The sequence below is a fragment of the Alosa alosa genome, chromosome 3, assembly GCF_017589495.1.
Source record: "Alosa alosa isolate M-15738 ecotype Scorff River chromosome 3, AALO_Geno_1.1, whole genome shotgun sequence".
In the NCBI taxonomy this organism is placed as follows: Eukaryota; Metazoa; Chordata; class Actinopteri; order Clupeiformes; family Clupeidae; genus Alosa; species Alosa alosa.
The window spans coordinates 5001769-5021628 of NC_063191.1; the positions used below are offsets into that span (position 1 = coordinate 5001769).

Genomic DNA, 19860 nt, shown 5'->3' on the forward strand with positions numbered 1-19860 from the left:
CTGTAGTCAATCAACTGCAACCAACATGTGACAAACAAAGTTTTTTATCCCACATCTAGCACATTGAATGACCTCTGTGTATGAAATGCGCTATATAAATAAACTTGACGTGACTTGACTTGACATATTAGACCATTGGTGTGAACAGCTGATTAGGTTGACCTTTCCTTACCTACTCCATAAATAAGTCGGCGGTGGGTTGGCATCGGCAACACATTGGTATTCCATGTTGTCGGTGTCACCATCTGGAATTAAGATTCTCACGTTCCTTGGCGCATCTTTAGCAATACCACACAACAACCACACACACACACACACACACACTCACGTGCACTCGCACACACACACACGCACAAATGCACACACACACGCGCACACACACACACACACACACACACACACACACACACACACACATACGCACACACACACACACACACACACACACACACACACAGGTTTCCATTGAGGGCACAATATCAAAGCAGTTAAATCATCTAACATCATTAGTACTTATATTATACTTATATACTTATACTTATACTAGTATAGGCAAGGTGAAATAGTGAGGGCTGCAAGGTTTTCATGAACTTGTAGTTTCATTGTCCCTTGTCAAGAAAGACAACAAATGTACTTTCTCTTGGCTATAGGCTACATTTATTCTTTTCAAGCCACAAGCATACCACAAGCAGTTGCAAGTCTAATTTGCATACTGCAAGTAGCATAACTCTTGGTTGAAATCGTGTGCATGATGACTAGACGTCCCTGCTGCGTTTTCTTTTAGGTTAACCAATTTGAAAGAAAGGAAAATAAGCATGCGCGTGAATCTGTGCGAAATGTATAGCCGTTTTAATTCATATTATTAATAGATGGGAATATGTGGAACAAATCTCCCCGGACATCAAAAAGTAAACTGAGTAAGCTACTCACACTCCTCACACAGAACGAAGCAGAGTAAGAGGTGAAAATATACTATCGAAGGAAGTCTTCTTTGGACGGACATCGTTTGAGAACCTGGTCGGCAAAATAAGACGAATCTGGGTTCAGCAAAATGATATACAGGTGTTTGTAATGATAGTTAAATACATTTAATTGCATGCTGTAGCCCAAAGTCACCTTTAGCTGACTTTACCCCTAAGCTTCACTTTCTTTCATGCAATTTTTAGATATATTTTATAGTAGGATTTACAATGCATGTATTAACATGTTTGCTTACCGGAATCCCACAGTCTGTCACTTACCTTTTCTATGCATTTGAGTGCGCTGCAGTTAAAGACAAGTTGTGCGTCGTTCAGCAATTTAGAAATTGTTTAAAAATCGTAGGCTATAGTTGCTGTGTTTGATCTGCGGAAAATTAAAATAACATCCTCTCGATTTATCTCCCGTATCTCTTTCGTCTCTCCTGTCCGACGTTGACAGAGAGCAGGCAGGAAATGCACTAGGGTTTTCAGAAACCGATTGCTTTCACTTACTGTACAGTAGACCATGGGTTCCCAAACTCCATCAATGTGGGCCTCCCCTCTGAAAACAGTGACACCTCCACCTCCACCACCGTGACTCGAAGAGCTGTAAAGAGTGTTGTAAGGCTGCGTACAAATCCGCTTGGAGCTGCAAGTTACTGTTCACTGGTAACTTGCAGCTAGCTCGGCTGGCGGCACTGTTGCTAAATTACGTTATGAAGTTTGGCACAATAAATTTCTCACTCAGGATAGGGATCAATAATACTTTCCACTATCCCAAATATTTAGTATACATCTCTTCTATGATTTATTTCGATTTTATTTTATAATGTTGACAATTACGTAATCATTGAAAAACATAGATAGTTCTAAACGTTTTCCCTTCTTTTTTTAATCAACCTTCCGCGCCTCCCCTCAAATCATTTGGTGCCCTCCAGTGGAGGCGCGCCTCAGTACCTCTCTGCAGTACCTCTGCAGTAGACGCAGTAGGCCTACGGGACAGGGGCATCGCGCGTTTTGGGTGTGCCTGGGTATACGGTGGTTGTTGAAATCCACTTACTTAATTTGACAGTTAATTAGTCTTGTAAATTAGTTCAATAGTACAGTACGCTGTGTTTGGAAAATAGGGTCCCGCTGGATTTTCATGTAAAAATTGATTTTTTGTATATTTTGCTAATATAGAGTCTAAGGAACAAGATTTTTTTGTCTTCAAATTTTCACGATCCATCTTTAGTGTTTTTTTCTGTATGTTTTAAAATAAGCGATTATATAGTCTGAAAAGTGATTTTCACTATAATTTTTTGACAATGAATTCCACTTTTTGCACACAAAATCCCCAGATAATGTAGAAAGGTGGTTGGTTCTAAAACAATATCCATAGTTTTCAAACTTTTAGTGTCTGAAAAGTGTAAAACCATCTCCACCCTTGTTGCCTATGTCAAAAACGATTTCTTAATCTTTGCTTTTCTTGATGCTTTCCTTGACCTGCCATGTCATTCTATTGTCTACCTTAAGAGAAATTTGTCTTGGAAATAATCTTATAATAGTACAGGCAACACAGTACACCACTAGGTGTCATAGGCATGGGTAGTATTAGTAACAATAGGCAAAATTAACAAACAAAAGAATATAAGGTACAAACAAACAGACAAACCACGGATGGCCCTCTCACAGCCTGAACTAATACAAAAAACAAATAACTAAAGGGAAAACATTGCTCAAACACTAAACCATGTGCATTTGCTCTCTTTAAAAGCAACAGGTTATCCACAGCCAACAAGCCGGGCGTGCGAGAAGCAATGAAGTCTTACAATTAAGAATAAAGACATGTTCTTCCAACAACAACAACCACAAACACCCATGCGCCAAAAATGTCAAATGACCGGCATTGTTCTCCCAGAGAGGAAGCTACGTATATGATCACCACCCATGGGTGGGCGTGTGCGCCAGCGCTGCAGGTCAGCCTTTCCACATACACACCTGGCTTTAAAGTTCACTGTCCTGGTAGCATACAGTACCTATCTACTGCCAAGGCCTGAAGGGGATGGGGAGAATATTTACTTATGCTACACTGGCAGAGAACTCATGTGAAACAGACTGTGGGAGGTGGAAGGGGTTTGAATGCTGTCTGGCAGTATTATGAGTGGAACGTCTAAAGGGGGCCCTCGTTGCGTTATGTGTTATGATTGCAGTGTGCGGACAACTACTCTTCTTTCCTTGATAAGCTTTTTTGTCCTGCACCTGGCCTCAGTGAGGTGGGATGTGCATACAACCACTTTGAAGAGGACTACAGTGTTAGGACCACCATGCCTACGATATGCCGCAGCCTCTTCTAAGTGTCTCCTAGCACTAGCATAGACAGAAGTCAGGTACTCTTGATGTTGCCGCACCCAATCAGTCGGTGGACTGTCCCTGTGGTCACCTCCAGTATTTCCAAGTAGGTGGTCGACTGGTAACTGTGGCTTCTGACCGAACATCAGCTCGTATGGGGAGTGCTGTGTGGACTGGTACACAGTGGTTTTATAGGCGAACAGGAGCTGAGCTGAACAGGAGCTTTTCAGGGGTAAAGTCCTGAGCAAGTCATGAAGTGTCCTGTTGAAACATTCACATTGACCATTCCCCTCTGGAGGATAAGTGGTGGTTCTAGTCTTTGTTATGATGTAGGTGTAACACAGGTGCTTCAACAGCTCCCCCTCAAAGCTGCGCCCCTGATCAGAGTGGATTCTCCTTGGCACGCCATACAAATAGGATCATCTCTCAGTTAGAATCTTAGCTACTGTTGAAGCTCTCTGATCAGGGGTGAGAAAGGCCTGGGTAAACTTTGAGAAAACATTTGCGACTACCAGAACATTCGCTTGTCCTGTGCTAGCCCAATCCAAGAGAGTAAAGTCAATGGAGATTATCTACAAAGGCTTAGTGGCTAACATATTTCCCACAAAGGTTCTGGCTTGGGTTGTCTTGCTTTAGCAACCACAGTGCTCACACTCAGAACACCACTTTTGCACCTCATGCCACATCTGGGGCCAGTAGCACCTCTGTTATATCAAATCTGTGGTCCTGTCCACTCCCAGATGGCCGTGGTTGTTGTGTAGGCTAGTAAGCACTTCGACTCGCAACACCTTTGGCAGTAAAAGCTGCAGCACTGGATCCCTGGAAGGAGGAGCCTGGATCGCTCGGTGCAAGGTTCCATCTATTTCCTGTATCTGGGACCTCTGCCATCAACTGCGGACTTCCCTTGGTTCACTCCACTTGTCTTAACGGGTATGTGGTCATCCCTGTCACCAAAACCACAGGTATCTGGAAATACAGGGAACAGTCTCTTTTCAGGACTTTTGGTTCGACCAGGTCTCTTTTGGATTCTGTCATCCAAGGATGGATGTTGGCATCATCAGCTCAAGATTCTGTCATCCAAGGGCAGTCTTGGATGTTGGTCTTATCTGTGTCTCAGTCTGATCAGGCTTGTCTTAGATGTTTTTTGTCTGTGGTCGGACAACTTTAGCAGTGATGTAGATGCTGTAGCGAAATTCGAAGTGTTAATATACGAACTTAATGTTTAGAGTGTAACCGCGAATGCATTGAAATGAATGGGCACATATTGTGTAGCCTCCTAACGAGAGCTCTCGCGTTGGGAAAAATGCATAAAATGAAAATCTGAAAACGTAGTTATCTTCGTAAGACCCTTGGGTAGCTGTGATACTAATGTTGTAGCGAAATTTGAAGCGTAAATATGCTAACTTTATGTTTAAAGTGTAACCGCGATCGTTTCCCATAGGAATGAATGGAAACACACAGTCTCCTAACGAGACCTCAAATTCGGAATAATGCATGATATTAAAATCTGAAAACGTAGTTATCTTCGTAAGACCCTTTGGGTGGCTGTGATATAAATGCTGTTGCGAAATTTGAAGCGTAAATATACAAACCCTATGTTTAAAGTGTAACTGCGATTTCCATAAGAATGCATTGAAATGAATGGGCACAGATTGTATAGCCTCCTAGAGGCCTCATTGTGTTGAACACGGTATGCATCACTTCAAGTCAGATCTGCTCAGATCTTGCACAGATCTGCATGAAGACGAACACGCCTATCGTGAATCCTAATGGTCTGATGTCCTGACATTAACATTGATGCAATGTTGTCCCAAAACCCCAGGGGAGGCAAACGGCTAATGTACATTAACAGTGCAATTAGTCAGTGAAGTTTATTACAATGTTTTTCTATTACAGCTATCTGGATTGGGTACGACAGCTGACGGTGATAGATAGCTGGGTCCAGGATAGGCCTCCTGAGGAGTTATGTGCTGGCCTGGGACAAGGAGCCAGGTGCCTCCTCCTCGGACCCTCCACCTGTCGCTAAAGTGCTTGAGCGCTGAGGTCGACTCTCCCTGTACTGTAAGTATACATTTTGATGTGAATACTTGTGAGTAATGTATGAGTGATGCACTGTGCTAACGCTGTGATGTGTGTTGTCAGGCACGTACAGGGACGCCCCACCAGCAGTGGTCCCCTCTTCCTGTCTCTCCTCCTCTCAGCAACCACTTCAGTATGTATAGTTTTCTTTAAAAAAAAATTCTCTTTAATAAAAATAAACATTAGTTGCTTAAATACTCTGTCTGTTTTTGTGAAGGACAAAAATCACCATAAAAGCTGGTTGAAAATAAGCCCTAGTTGTTTGCCGCCGTGTGTGTGTGTGTGTGTGTGTGTGTTTGTTTATTTGTTTGTGTGTGTGTGTTTACAGACATTGACTTCCCCTCCACAAGGACCGGGACCTTGCCGTGGTGTGGAGGTTTCATACAAACACCGGTCCACCCACCCTGCAACAACTCTTCTACAGGACAGTGACACTACGTTTCTTTAAAAAAAAAAAAAAAAAAACATTCTATGTCTGCTGTGATGTGATGTATGTGGTTTAAAAAAAAAAAAACATCCACACCACTGTGTTCTGCATTCTGCATCTCTACACTGAACACTTATGCCGTGTGTCTGCTCTGATGTTTTTATTTTTTATTATTGTTTTGTAGTTTAAAATAAACAATCTATATGTATAATATATAGAATATATAACACACTGTCATGTCTATGTGCTGTTATGTTCTATGCACTGACAAGTTGTATAGACCTACTATGTAACATTTAGCCTAGGCCTACGTTTCAACAAGAACGCCCAGACCAATACTGTTGACAGGAGCATCAATTATCTATTTCTACAGTAAGGAATTTCCGTTGCCTACCATAGGAGTTCATCAAGTCTGAAGTAGCACGTCAATGCAAAACAATCCATAGTTAGGCCTCACGTTATGATGACAATAATGCTAGCCGCCAGCCTTGTCAAAGTTAACTTTGCTAACGTTTTGCTGAGCCTACCCTATTGACTACATTTGTTGCACACTTAAAAAAATATCTTCAAAAGTATTTAGAAGGTGGTTTCATTTATTTCCATTCCAATAACTTCACACATTACATTTCCGTTTGCACTTGTAGGCTATGCTGCATTAATTTATTTGTTCCTACTATTTAGTTTATTTTCTGGAACTTCTATTTCTCAGAGCCGTGTACGGCTCTGCTATTTCTTATCCTGGACTGCCACCTGCTGGATAGAAAAAGCAACAGGTCATTATGTGAACAAAAATCTACACGTTTGAATGGCCAAAAAAAAGATAAATCATAGGTGGTATTCCACACATTACCATGGTGTTAGGGTAGCCTACTCTGCACATGTCATTGACGGTGACTGCTAACTTCAGTCATTTGCATTTATCATGCTGAAAATCTGACACCAGGCACTATACTGATGCCTGACCCAAAGGGACAATTATAATAAAAGAGAGGAGTTATGTGCTGGCCCGGGACAAGGAGCCAGGTGCCTCCTCCTCGACCCTCCACCTGTCGCTAAAGTGCTTGAGCGCTGAGGTCGACTCTCCCTGTACTGTAAGTATACATTTTGATGTGAATACTTGTGAGTAATGTATGAGTGATGCACTGTGCTAACGCTGTGATGTGTGTTGTCAGGCACGTACAGGGACGCCCCACCAGCAGTGGTCCCCTCTTCCTGTCTCTCCTCCTCTCGGCAACCACTTCAGTATGTAGTTTTCTTTAAAAAAAAATTATCTTTAATAAAAATAAACATTAGTTGCTTAAATACTCTGTCTGTTTTTGTGAAGGACAAAAATCACCATAAAAGCTGGTTGAAATAAAGCCATGTTTTAATAAACAGTAAATTAATAAACACACCATAAACACTGGTTGAAATAATTAAGGCATGCTAAATAAAGCCATGCTTAAATAAACAATTAATACATGAACACTATAAAAGCTGGTTGAAATAAAACCATGCTTTAATAAACAATTAATAAATGAACACACTATAAAAGCTGGTTGAAATAAAACCATGCTTTAATAAACAATTAATAAATTAACACACCATAAAAGCTGGTTGAAATAGAGCCATGCTTTAATAAACAACAAACAAATAAACATTTATTACAATTACAAATAGACAAATGGCATAAAAAGCATGTTCATAAATGCTTTGATGGGAGAAATCAACACTGGTCCTTTAACCGGTCGTCTGTGTACCCTTTGATTGACACGTTTGTCTTATTTGTATGGCCGCAAACGGCCTTGCGTCCCATTTTTCACTACATTTATTCGGGATAAATACTTCGAGGGCATCGTTTAATCCAATTTTAGGCAGGGCTGCGGGGCTAGGTCTAGGAAAGCGGCAGCCAGGCGGCCGTGGGCTCCCCGCGCACGGGACGGCAGCTCACGCCGCCATCGGGGCCAACATCGAAGAACGGTAACTGGCCACTGCTCGGCCACTGCTCTTTCCCCTGTGTCTTATCTGTGTCTCATTTGTCTGACCCGTCATTGGCTTGTCTTATTTGCATGTCCCGCCTTTACAACAAACCTTGCATGTTTTCATTGGCTTGTTCTATTACATTCTGGTTCGTGATTGGCTGAATTCCCCAGCGTGAAGTTTTGAGTTGAAGTTCAGCAGTACGTCTGTCTGTATTCACTCTATTTTTCACGGCTCGCAGGAAAAGTTCCTCATATCTAAACAACACGTAAGTTACGTTTTTGTCTGTGGTCGGACAACTTTAGCAGTGATGTAGATGCTGTAGCGAAATTCGAAGTGTTAATATACGAACTTAATGTTTAGAGTGTAACCGCGAATGCATTGAAATGAATGGGCACATATTGTGTAGCCTCCTAACGAGAGCTCTCGCGTTGGGAAAAATGCATAAAATGAAAATCTGAAAACGTAGTTATCTTCGTAAGACCCTTGGGTAGCTGTGATACTAATGTTGTAGCGAAATTTGAAGCGTAAATATGCTAACTGTATGTTTAAAGTGTAACCGCGATCGTTTCCCATAGGAATGAATGGAAACACACAGTCTCCTAACGAGACCTCAAATTCGGAATAATGCATGATATTAAAATCTGAAAACGTAGTTATCTTCGTAAGACCCTTGGGTGGCTGTGATATAAATGCTGTTGCGAAATTTGAAGCGTAAATATACAAACCCTATGTTTAAAGTGTAACTGCGATTTCCATAAGAATGCATTGAAATGAATGGGCACAGATTGTATAGCCTCCTAGAGGCCTCATTGTGTTGAACACGGTATGCATCACTTCAAGTCAGATCTGCTCAGATCTTGCACAGATCTGCATGAAGACGAACACGCCTATCGTGAATGCTAATGGTCTGATGTCCTGACATTAACATTGATGCAATGTTATCCCAAAACCCCAGGGGAGGCAAACGGCTAATGTACATTAACAGTGCAATTAGTCAGTGAAGTTTATTACAATGTTTTTCTATTACAGCTATCTGGATTGGGTACGACAGCTGACGGTGATAGATAGCTGGGTCCAGGATAGGCCTCCTGAGGAGTTATGTGCTGGCCTGGGACAAGGAGCCAGGTGCCTCCTCCTCGGACCCTCCACCTGTCGCTAAAGTGCTTGAGCGCTGAGGTCGACTCTCCCTGTACTGTAAGTATACATTTTGATGTGAATACTTGTGAGTAATGTATGAGTGATGCACTGTGCTAACGCTGTGATGTGTGTTGTCAGGCACGCATAGGGGCCTTCCACCAGCAGTGGTCCCCTCTTCCTGTCTCTCCTCCTCTCAGCAACCACTTCAGTATGTATAGTTTTCTTTAAAAAAAAATTCTCTTAAATAAAAATAAACATTAGTTGCTTAAATACTCTGTCTGTTTTTGTGAAGGACAAAAATCACCATAAAAGCTGGTTGAAAATAAGCCCTAGTTGTTTGCCGCCGTGTGTGTGTGTTTGTTTGTTTGTGTGTGTGTGTTTACAGACATTGACTTCCCCTCCACAAGGACCGGGACCTTGCCGTGGTGTGGAGGTTTCATACAAACACCGGTCCACCCACCCTGCAACAACTCTTCTACAGGACAGTGACACTACGTTTCTTTAAAAAAATAAAAAAATAAAACATTCTATGTCTGCTGTGATGTGATGTATGTGGTTTAAAAAAAAAAAAAAAACATCCACACCACTGTGTTCTGCATTCTGCATCTCTACACTGAACACTTATGCCGTGTGTCTGCTCTGATGTTTTTATTTTTTATTATTGTTTTGTAGTTTAAAATAAACAATCTATATGTATAATATATAGAATATATAACACACTGTCATGTCTATGTGCTGTTATGTTCTATGCACTGACAAGTTGTATAGACCTACTATGTAACATTTAGCCTAGGCCTACGTTTCAACAAGAACATGAGACCAATACTGTTGACAGGAGCATCAATTATCTATTTCTACAGTAAGGAATTTCCGTTGCCTACCATAGGAGTTCATCAAGTCTGAAGTAGCACGTCAATGCAAAACAATCCATAGTTAGGCCCCACGAGTTATGATGACAATAATGCTAGCCGCCAGCCTTGTCAAAGTTAACTTTGCTAACGTTTTGCTGAGCCTACCCTATTGACTACATTTGTTGCACACTTAAAAAAATATCTTCAAAAGTATTTAGAAGGTGGTTTCATTTATTTCCATTCCAATAACTTCACACATTACATTTCCGTTTGCACTTGTAGGCTATGCTGCATTAATTTATTTGTTCCTACTATTTAGTTTATTTTCTGGAACTTCTATTTCTCAGAGCCGTGTACGGCTCTGCTATTTCTTATCCTGGACTGCCACCTGCTGGATAGAAAAAGCAACAGGTCATTATGTGAACAAAAATCTACACGTTTGAATGGCCAAAAAAAAGATAAATCATAGGTGGTATTCCACACATTACCATGGTGTTAGGGTAGCCTACTCTGCACATGTCATTGACGGTGACATGCTAACTTCAGTCATTTGCATTTATCATGCTGAAAATCTGACACCAGGCACTATACTGATGCCTGACCCAAAGGGACAATTATAATAAAAGAGAGGAGTTATGTGCTGGCCCGGGACAAGGAGCCAGGTGCCTCCTCCTCGGACCCTCCACCTGTCGCTAAAGTGCTTGAGCGCTGAGGTCGACTCTCCCTGTACTGTAAGTATACATTTTGATGTGAATACTTGTGAGTAATGTATGAGTGATGCACTGTGCTAACGCTGTGATGTGTGTTGTCAGGCACGTACAGGGACGCCCCACCAGCAGTGGTCCCCTCTTCCTGTCTCTCCTCCTCTCAGCAACCACTTCAGTATGTAGTTTTCTTTAAAAAAAAATTATCTGTAATAAAAATAAACAATAGTTGCTTAAATACTCTGTCTGTTTTTGTGAAGGACAAAAATCACCATAAAAGCTGGTTGAAATAAAGCCATGTTTTAATAAACAGTAAATTAATAAACACACCATAAACACTGGTTGAAATAATTAAGGCATGCTAAATAAAGCCATGCTTAAATAAACAATTAATACATGAACACTATAAAAAGCTGGTTGAAATAAAACCATGCTTTTAATAAACAATTAATAAATGAACACACTATAAAAGCTGGTTGAAATAAAACCATGCTTTAATAAACAATTAATAAATTAACACACCATAAAAGCTGGTTGAAATAGAGCCATGCTTTAATAAACAACAAACAAATAAACATTTATTACAATTACAAATAGACAAATGGCATAAAAAGCATGTTCATAAATGCTTTGATGGGAGAAATCAACACTGGTCCTTTAACCGGTCGTCTGTGTACCCTTTGATTGACACGTTTGTCTTATTTGTATGGCCGCAAACGGCCTTGCGTCCCATTTTCACTACATTTATTCGGGATAAATACTTCGAGGGGCATCGTTTAATCCAATTTTAGGCAGGGCTGCGGGGCTAGGGTCTAGGAAAGCGGCAGCCAGGCGGCCGTGGGCTCCCGCGCACGGGACGGCAGCTCACGCCGCCATCGGGGCCAACATCGAAGAACGGTAACTGGCCACTGCTCGGCCACTGCTCTTTCCTGTGTCTTATCTGTGTCTCATTTGTCTGACCCGTCATTGGCTTGTCTTATTTGCATGTCCCGCCTTTACAACAAACCTTGCATGTTTTCATTGGCTTGTTCTATTACATTCTGGTTCGTGATTGGCTGAATTCCCCAGCGTGAAGTTTTGAGTTGAAGTTCAGCAGTACGTCTGTCTGTATTCACTCTATTTTTCACGGCTCGCAGGAAAAGTTCCTCATATCTAAACAACACGTAAGTTACGTTTTTGTCTGTGGTCGGACAACTTTAGCAGTGATGTAGATGCTGTAGCGAAATTCGAAGTGTTAATATACGAACTTAATGTTTAGAGTGTAACCGCGAATGCATTGAAATGAATGGGCACATATTGTGTAGCCTCCTAACGAGAGCTCTCGCGTTGGGAAAAATGCATAAAATGAAAATCTGAAAACGTAGTTATCTTCGTAAGACCCTTGGGTAGCTGTGATACTAATGTTGTAGCGAAATTTGAAGCGTAAATATGCTAACTGTATGTTTAAAGTGTAACCGCGATCGTTTCCCATAGGAATGAATGGAAACACACAGTCTCCTAACGAGACCTCAAATTCGGAATAATGCATGATATTAAAATCTGAAAACGTAGTTATCTTCGTAAGACCCTTGGGTGGCTGTGATATAAATGCTGTTGCGAAATTTGAAGCGTAAATATACAAACCCTATGTTTAAAGTGTAACTGCGATTTCCATAAGAATGCATTGAAATGAATGGGCACAGATTGTATAGCCTCCTAGAGGCCTCATTGTGTTGAACACGGTATGCATCACTTCAAGTCAGATCTGCTCAGATCTTGCACAGATCTGCATGAAGACGAACACGCCTATCGTGAATGCTAATGGTCTGATGTCCTGACATTAACATTGATGCAATGTTATCCCAAAACCCCAGGGGAGGCAAACGGCTAATGTACATTAACAGTGCAATTAGTCAGTGAAGTTTATTACAATGTTTTTCTATTACAGCTATCTGGATTGGGTACGACAGCTGACGGTGATAGATAGCTGGGTCCAGGATAGGCCTCCTGAGGAGTTATGTGCTGGCCTGGGACAAGGAGCCAGGTGCCTCCTCCTCGGACCCTCCACCTGTCGCTAAAGTGCTTGAGCGCTGAGGTCGACTCTCCTGTACTGTAAGTATACATTTTGATGTGAATACTTGTGAGTAATGTATGAGTGATGCACTGTGCTAACGCTGTGATGTGTGTTGTCAGGCACGCAGGGGACGCCCACCAGCAGTGGTCCCCTCTTCCTGTCTCTCCTCCTCTCAGCAACCACTTCAGTATGTATAGTTTTCTTTAAAAAAAAAATCTCTTAAATAAAAATAAACATTAGTTGCTTAAATACTCTGTCTGTTTTTGTGAAGGACAAAAATCACCATAAAAGCTGGTTGAAAATAAGCCCTAGTTGTTTGCCGCCGTGTGTGTGTGTTTGTTTGTTTGTGTGTGTGTGTTTACAGACATTGACTTCCCCTCCACAAGGACCGGGACCTTGCCGTGGTGTGGAGGTTTCATACAAACACCGGTCCACCCACCCTGCAACAACTCTTCTACAGGACAGTGACACTACGTTTCTTTAAAAAAAAAAAAAAAACATTCTATGTCTGCTGTGATGTGATGTATGTGGTTTAAAAAAAAAAAAAACATCCACACCACTGTGTTCTGCATTCTGCATTCTGCATCTCTACACTGAACACTTATGCCGTGTGTCTGCTCTGATGTTTTTATTTTTTATTATTGTTTTGTAGTTTAAAATAAACAATCTATATGTATAATATATAGAATATATAACACACTGTCATGTCTATGTGCTGTTATGTTCTATGCACTGACAAGTTGTATAGACCTACTATGTAACATTTAGCCTAGGCCTACGTTTCAACAAGAACGCCCAGACCAATACTGTTGACAGGAGCATCAATTATCTATTTCTACAGTAAGGAATTTCCGTTGCCTACCATAGGAGTTCATCAAGTCTGAAGTAGCACGTCAATGCAAAACAATCCATAGTTAGGCCTACGAGTTATGATGACAATAATGCTAGCCGCCAGCCTTGTCAAAGTTAACTTTGCTAACGCTTTTGCTGAGCCTACCCTATTGACTACATTTGTTGCACACTTAAAAAATATCTTCAAAAGTATTTAGAAGGTGGTTTCATTTATTTCCATTCCAATAACTTCACATTACATTTCCGTGTGCACTTGTAGGCTATGCTGCATTAATTTCTTTGTTCCTACTATTTAGTTTATTTTCTGGAACTTCTATTTCTCAGAGCCGTATCGCGGCTCTGCTATTTCTTATCCTGGACTGCCACCTGCTGGATAGAAAAAGCAACAGGTCATTATGTGAACAAAAAATCTACACGTTTGAATGGCCAAAAAAAGATAAATCATAGGTGGTATTCCACACATTACCATGGTGTTAGGGTAGCCTACTCTGCACATGTCATTGACGGTGACTGCTAACTTCAGTCATTTGCATTTATCATGCTGAAAATCTGACACCAGGCACTATACTGATGCCTGACCCAAAGGGACAATTATAGTAAAAGAGAGGAGTTATGTGCTGGCCCGGGACAAGGAGCCAGGTGCCTCCTCCTCGGACCCTCCACCTGTCGCTAAAGTGCTTGAGCGCTGAGGTCGACTCTCTCTGTACTGTAAGTATACATTTTGATGTGAATTGTGAGTAAGTACTTGTAAGTCTATAATGTTTGTTTGGCTGGTTATGATTCACTCATCTGCCAAACTTGTTTTTAAGATATGTTTATAGCAAAAATAGATGCATGTTGATTAATTTAGATTAATTAATCACAGAGTATATTAATTAATTAGATTGCTTTTTTCATGGATTGACAGCCCGAATTAAATATTCAACTTTTGACATGGTACATGCTTGTCCCTTCTTTTTAGTCATCGTTTTTATTCATTTTGCTCATCATAAGCTATACGTCCACAACAAGAATACTCATCATAAGCTATCGTTTTTATTCATTTTGCTCATCATAAGCTATACGTCCACAACAAGAATACTCATCATAAGCTGTACGTCCACAACAAGAATACTCATCATAAGCTATACGTCCACAACAAGAATACTGTAACATCGGCGCACAAGACATTGCATAGCGTTCTCCCACGCTGGGCATGTTGGGATGCGGGAGCGAACATTTGGGGTTTATGTCTGTGTTTCTCCCTCGTGTGTGATCCTTTTTGTGTGGGGGGCTGCGTCCTCCCCTATATGTGTAGTGTGTGTGTGTACTTGACCTGCTCCGTTTGTATTGTGTTCTGTGTCTGTGTCCCTGCTCTCGTTCTCAGCTAATAAACCTTTTGATTGGACAACTGTGTGTGTCGCTATCAAATCGTTACAATACTAATAAATATTGTGTTTATATCAATGAAGACAGAAGTCATTATACTTACAGCAAATGTACTACATTACATTAAAACCAACAATAAGTTATTTCATCCACATTAAGTACTTACTTCAGCAGTTTTTGACAGCGCTTTGGGGGGATTCGAACCCACGCTTTGGATGTTGCTCTCATAGTCACTACGCATGAGAAGGCATGTGTGTGGGCCGAATCACAGCCCATGTGTCTAAAAACGAACCTTATTTTATTAAATTTACATTCACTTAATGTAATCAATTGTGATTTTATTTCATTGAATCACATTTACCCAACATGACAGAAACACATACCATTAAACTTGACCCTTTATATTAAACTTAAGTAAAATAAATACATAGAAAATTATAATGTAATTAAATTACATAAAGTCTAAGTTTTTGGCTTTATTTTTTTTGAGTGTGGACAGTTTCGTGGATTTGGTTGCCGCACCTGTATCACACTGTCATACAATTGTCTTCTTCCCTCAGAGTGTCATACTGTCATGCCACTGCATTGTGTACACCTGTGCTTTGACACCTTACACTGCCTATGCACCTGTGCTTTGACACCTCACACTGCTTATGCTGTGATTGATGTGCTGTTTAAAAAAATATTAATAACTGTATGCCTTGTCTGTGATGTGCCGCTGTTCTAAACCAGGCTGTTGTTGTTGTTCTGCACCTGTGTTTACACACCTTACACTGACTGTGCTGTGATTGATGTGCTGTTTAAAAAAAGCCATGTCTGTTCCTCCCTGATGTGCCGCTGTTGACGTTCTGCACCTGTGCTTATAATTGTATGCCATGTCTGTTCCTCCCTCCCTGATGTCCTGCTGTTCTAGACCAGGCAGTTGTTCTGCACCTGTGCTTTGACACCTTACACTGCCGATGTTGTAATTAATGTGCTGTAAAAAAAAACATGTCTGTGTGCCGCTGTTGTTCTAAACCAGGCTGTTCTGTGTGCACACTGCCTATGCTGTGATTGATGCTGTGATTGATGTGTCTCACCCTGTTATTTCAGGCCCAAGCTACTGTTGGTTTACCCCTTTTTATTCTTTTTTATTTCTTTTTTAAAGCTCTTTCCACACTGATATGCTGCACTGTCCTGTATCCCGGGCCTTTATTATGCCTTAATTAAGTCCTATGACTTCATATTTTGAAAAAACTGTGTCATTTTATACTGTTATCATTGTTGTCCTGTCCTTAAAAGCAATACAAAAAACATTATATAGAAATATTCTCAAGAAAATGAAGACACAGGAGATGAACCATACTGTAAATGAAAAAGCAATTAATTTCATTACTTGGACATATGAATATGCAAATCAATCATAATTTATATACTCAATACAACTGTTACAAGCATATTTTAATCATTTATATATTTATAGAACATATTACAACACTTTCCACACGTTCTAGATATATAAATAATCAAATCAATCATAGTTTATATACTCAATACAACTGTTACAACAAGCATATTTTAATCATTTTTATATTTATAGAACATTGTTACAACACATTCAACACGTTTCACAGTAAGCCTCCAGCGGGATTCGAACCTTCGAGTAGGAGTACTGTTCTGCATGTTAACCAAACGTCTTGGGTCGGCTTTGTGCGGGGCAAGGAACGAAACAGAGAAGAATGCGTGGGGTCCGCCAGAGGGCCATTTCCTTGATCTTTTCTTCAGCTGCTTGTCGTTTGGTGAACGGTAAGAGATGAGGCTGAAGTCGGATGGGCCGAGCATTTCCGGTGTCGATATCGTGTTGGACCAGGCTCGTTCGGGTGCAGTCCTCATCTCTTGCAGCGAAGATGTCGGTGTACGCTGCTAGTAGTCTCCGCACCTGGCTACCCTGTGCTTCACTCAGCCCCTCACAGCTACGAGTGCAGAGTTCATTTACGGCTTGCCTTGTCTCTAAAGAGGGCCGCGCTCTCTGAGCGGAGAGTGGTGTTTGCTCAACCCGCTCTCTTGGCTCCTCCCTGGTGAGCGTGAGCTGAGCAGTGGCGGTCTCAGCGAGCGGACCTGGATGAGACCTGTTGTTTTCGCGGGCTTGAGTTTCGCGGACTTGTGTGGAGCGAGTTGGCGGGTTCTTCGTTGCGCCAGCTCTCTGCACTTCATGCTCTGTTTTCCCCGCCGTGTGCAACACTACGCTGCTCGTCCCCAAGTGTAGTGTGAACCGGGAAATGTCCACCACAGCCCCCATTTCTCTAGCACGCCCAGGCCGAAATGCAATCATCCTGAATGCTAGCCAACCAAAGCCGGGCGCTCAAGCGCCTCACCGCTGATGCACACGCACACCACTTTTTGTCCATACAGTTCTGCTCGCTCTCCGGTAACTGTTGTGATGCGTGTTTTTGTCTTTTCCCAGCCTCTGGGCCTGGCTACCAGCATGCCGGGTAAGAGAACGGGGCACACAAGCGAGATGGTGGAGCCAGTATCGATCAAGGCGCGACACCGAGTCCCATCTAGTGTGCAGTCCACATACAGTCCTCTGGTTTGGCCGAGCCGGCCCAGCCGTATGCAGTACCTTCTTCTAGTAACTGGGGCGCGAGCGTGAGGGGTGCCGGGGCTGGGCAGTACCACGCGATGTGTCCCGGCTCGCCACACCGGTGGCATCCGTCTCCGCTGGCCGGCCTCTTCCACCCGCGTGGGCGGCATTGTGGTGGCTGTGCCGTGGTCTGCCGCGTCACCTCCAGTTCCTCCCCGTCTTCCTCCATCGATGTCTGGCGTACGCAATGCCTCGACTCTGTTGTGCGGAAGATGTTTTCCACCCGTTCGGCTTCCACGAGCGCCACGGACAGCGAGCTGGGGGCGCTCAGGCGAAGGTGTTCTTTTAGCTGCTCTGGGTGGCTTCCAGTGCCATCTCTTCATGTAGACCCAGGCTGTACGTTGGGTAGCCCCGCCGGGCATACAGCTGCAGGTCAGCCGCCGAACTTGCCCAGTCTCTCGCCCTTGTGTCGCGCCTGGAAGCGAAGTTGTTCTCTGGCATCGCTGATGAAGATTCTCTGGCCGAATCGCCATTGCAGAGCTGCTTCGGGATTGAGGGTCCAGCTTACTTGCTCGGCCGGGTGGCAGGTCTTCTAATACTTGTAGCGCTTCCCCTCCAGAGCCAACGCCACCTGTATCGCCCGCTCTTCCGCCCCGACCAGCCATTCAGCTCGCTTCTCCGGACCTGTACCAGCCATTCAGCTCGGCTTGCCAGCCGGACCTGTACCAGGTATGGGGCCAGTGGCCTTCGCCATTGCAGTGGGGCAACTTTACGCTGGGGCCCTTCTACTGCCGCCGCCGCACCGGGACCGGCGGTTTCCATCGCCCCGTGTGGAGCGGGTTCAAAATGGCGGATGCTGCCATCAGCCCGGTTCGTTTCCTCCTGTGGCCGGGGGCGGGTCTCTTCGTCACGGTCACGCTGCAGGCTGGCTCCGTCTGCTGGGCCCAGCAGGTGGCCATGGGTGAGCACGCTGTCGGCGAGCCGCCTTGGCAGGAAACTCATCATCGCCAGGGCATCAGTTGCAGCTTTCTCCTCCGTCCCAGTAGGGTCGCCATCCCACTTGACACCAATGTAACAAACTGCAAAGTTGTCTCAGGGTCTTGGCTCTAAAAGTGCTCGACTACGCCACTTGGGGCCCTTCACGCCAAGATATGTTGTAACCCAGGTATACTTAATAAGACACACACAGATCAGATAAGTAAAGACATGATTCCAGTACAAAAATAAACAAGATTTATTAATGCAGAATTCACTTAAAAGGCCAATTGTTCATTTAACAGGCTAAGCACTGGAATGCACACCCCTGGGAGAGGCATGAGGCCGACACAACACTCGCGTGCTTTTGACTCAGGTGCCTATTCACACAGACACACACACGCATAGCAAGGCACAACGGTTACAGTTTACGACAGTATCGACATAAGAGTGACATGACGGTCATAAACAAGTCATAAATGTTTAGGACATAACGCCTCTATTATTAAAGGGATATTCCACCATTTGGGGAATTACACTCATTTTCCACCTCCCCTTGAGTTAAGCAATTGATTTTTACCTTTCTCCAGTTCATCCAGCAGGGTCATCCCACTTCTGACACCAATGTAACAAACTGCAAAGTTGTCTCAGAATGGCTTTATTGGTTATGCACCAAAACACACGAACATCGTCTCTCAGGCAACACAAGGGAGGTCAATTAAACAAGCACGATACACAAACAGGGTAGTCACATACAATACACGGGGTAAACACATGAGGTACAACATAAAGAAAGACTATACCAGCTAACACATACATGGCAAGGTAAACGCAATTACTCATACTAAAACCAACATCAACATTACACACACACACATACACTGCACAGCATTATGGGAGTTCAGTCATTAACCAGCTAGGCTCAGTTCACTACAATACATTAGCTATACATAATTACATTATGCCCTGTTTGCCCATGTTAACAAACAATTTCAAAAAAACTTATAATACATTTTTTGTTTGTCTTGATGTAAGTAATCAACTCAGTAATTTTCATGGTGATATGTGAAGGTTAATTTTTTTTCCCCTATTTGCATGAGAAAAATTCTGTATAGGCGCATGAATAGGGTATATTTAGGTCTTTTTCTAAACTTTCCCCTATTGGGATTCTTCGGGGCTTTTTTTCCCTTACTCAGGACATATTGAGGATACAAAATCAGTTAAGTTTGCTTGTGTTGCAATTTGTTCAACCCTTTCTCCTAAAATGACTGGACTAATTATAAATTGTTAACTTTCGTGAACTATTTGAGGCTTCCATTAGCCGCCATTGTTGAAAAAAAATGGAACATTAGCGTCAATGGAGTTGTCGCAACTCTACCTTGGCTCTGGTTCAAACCAGAGCCATATAAAGGTAGAGTCAAAGATCCTTGATTACTAGCAAGATAGAGCAACGTAATTCGTTACTATGGGAGCAAAACGGGACAGTTCCGGTCTGCATAAGTGGGAGTGTCACCTTACATCACTAAATAAACTTTCTCTCTTAATAAGCAATAAGAACAGATAAACCTAATTGTGTTCACAGTATAATTGTCTATAATC

The 19860-nt window shown here is 42.5% G+C and overlaps 3 long non-coding RNA genes across 4 annotated transcripts; 2 read left to right on the forward strand and 1 right to left on the reverse strand.

Moving 5' to 3' along the window:
- Positions 1-175: 175 nt before the first annotated feature.
- On the reverse strand, positions 176-1730 carry LOC125291743. 2 transcript variants are annotated; one of them, XR_007193043.1, is made up of 4 exons: positions 1473-1730; positions 1242-1344; positions 931-1014; positions 176-278 (listed from the first exon to the last, which is right to left on the reverse strand). It is a non-coding gene; the product is annotated as an uncharacterized LOC125291743 (long non-coding RNA). The 2 variants fall into 2 exon arrangements; XR_007193042.1 differs by lacking the exon at positions 1473-1730 and having other exon boundaries at positions 1242-1466.
- Positions 1731-5189: 3459 nt separating this feature from the next.
- LOC125291746 lies at positions 5190-6237 on the forward strand. Its single transcript, XR_007193047.1, has 3 exons — positions 5190-5351; positions 5433-5502; positions 5698-6237. It is a non-coding gene; the product is annotated as an uncharacterized LOC125291746 (long non-coding RNA).
- Positions 6238-9857: 3620 nt separating this feature from the next.
- Positions 9858-13007, forward strand: LOC125291745. Its single transcript, XR_007193046.1, has 3 exons — positions 9858-10477; positions 10559-10628; positions 12868-13007. It is a non-coding gene; the product is annotated as an uncharacterized LOC125291745 (long non-coding RNA).
- Positions 13008-19860: the final 6853 nt, after the last annotated feature.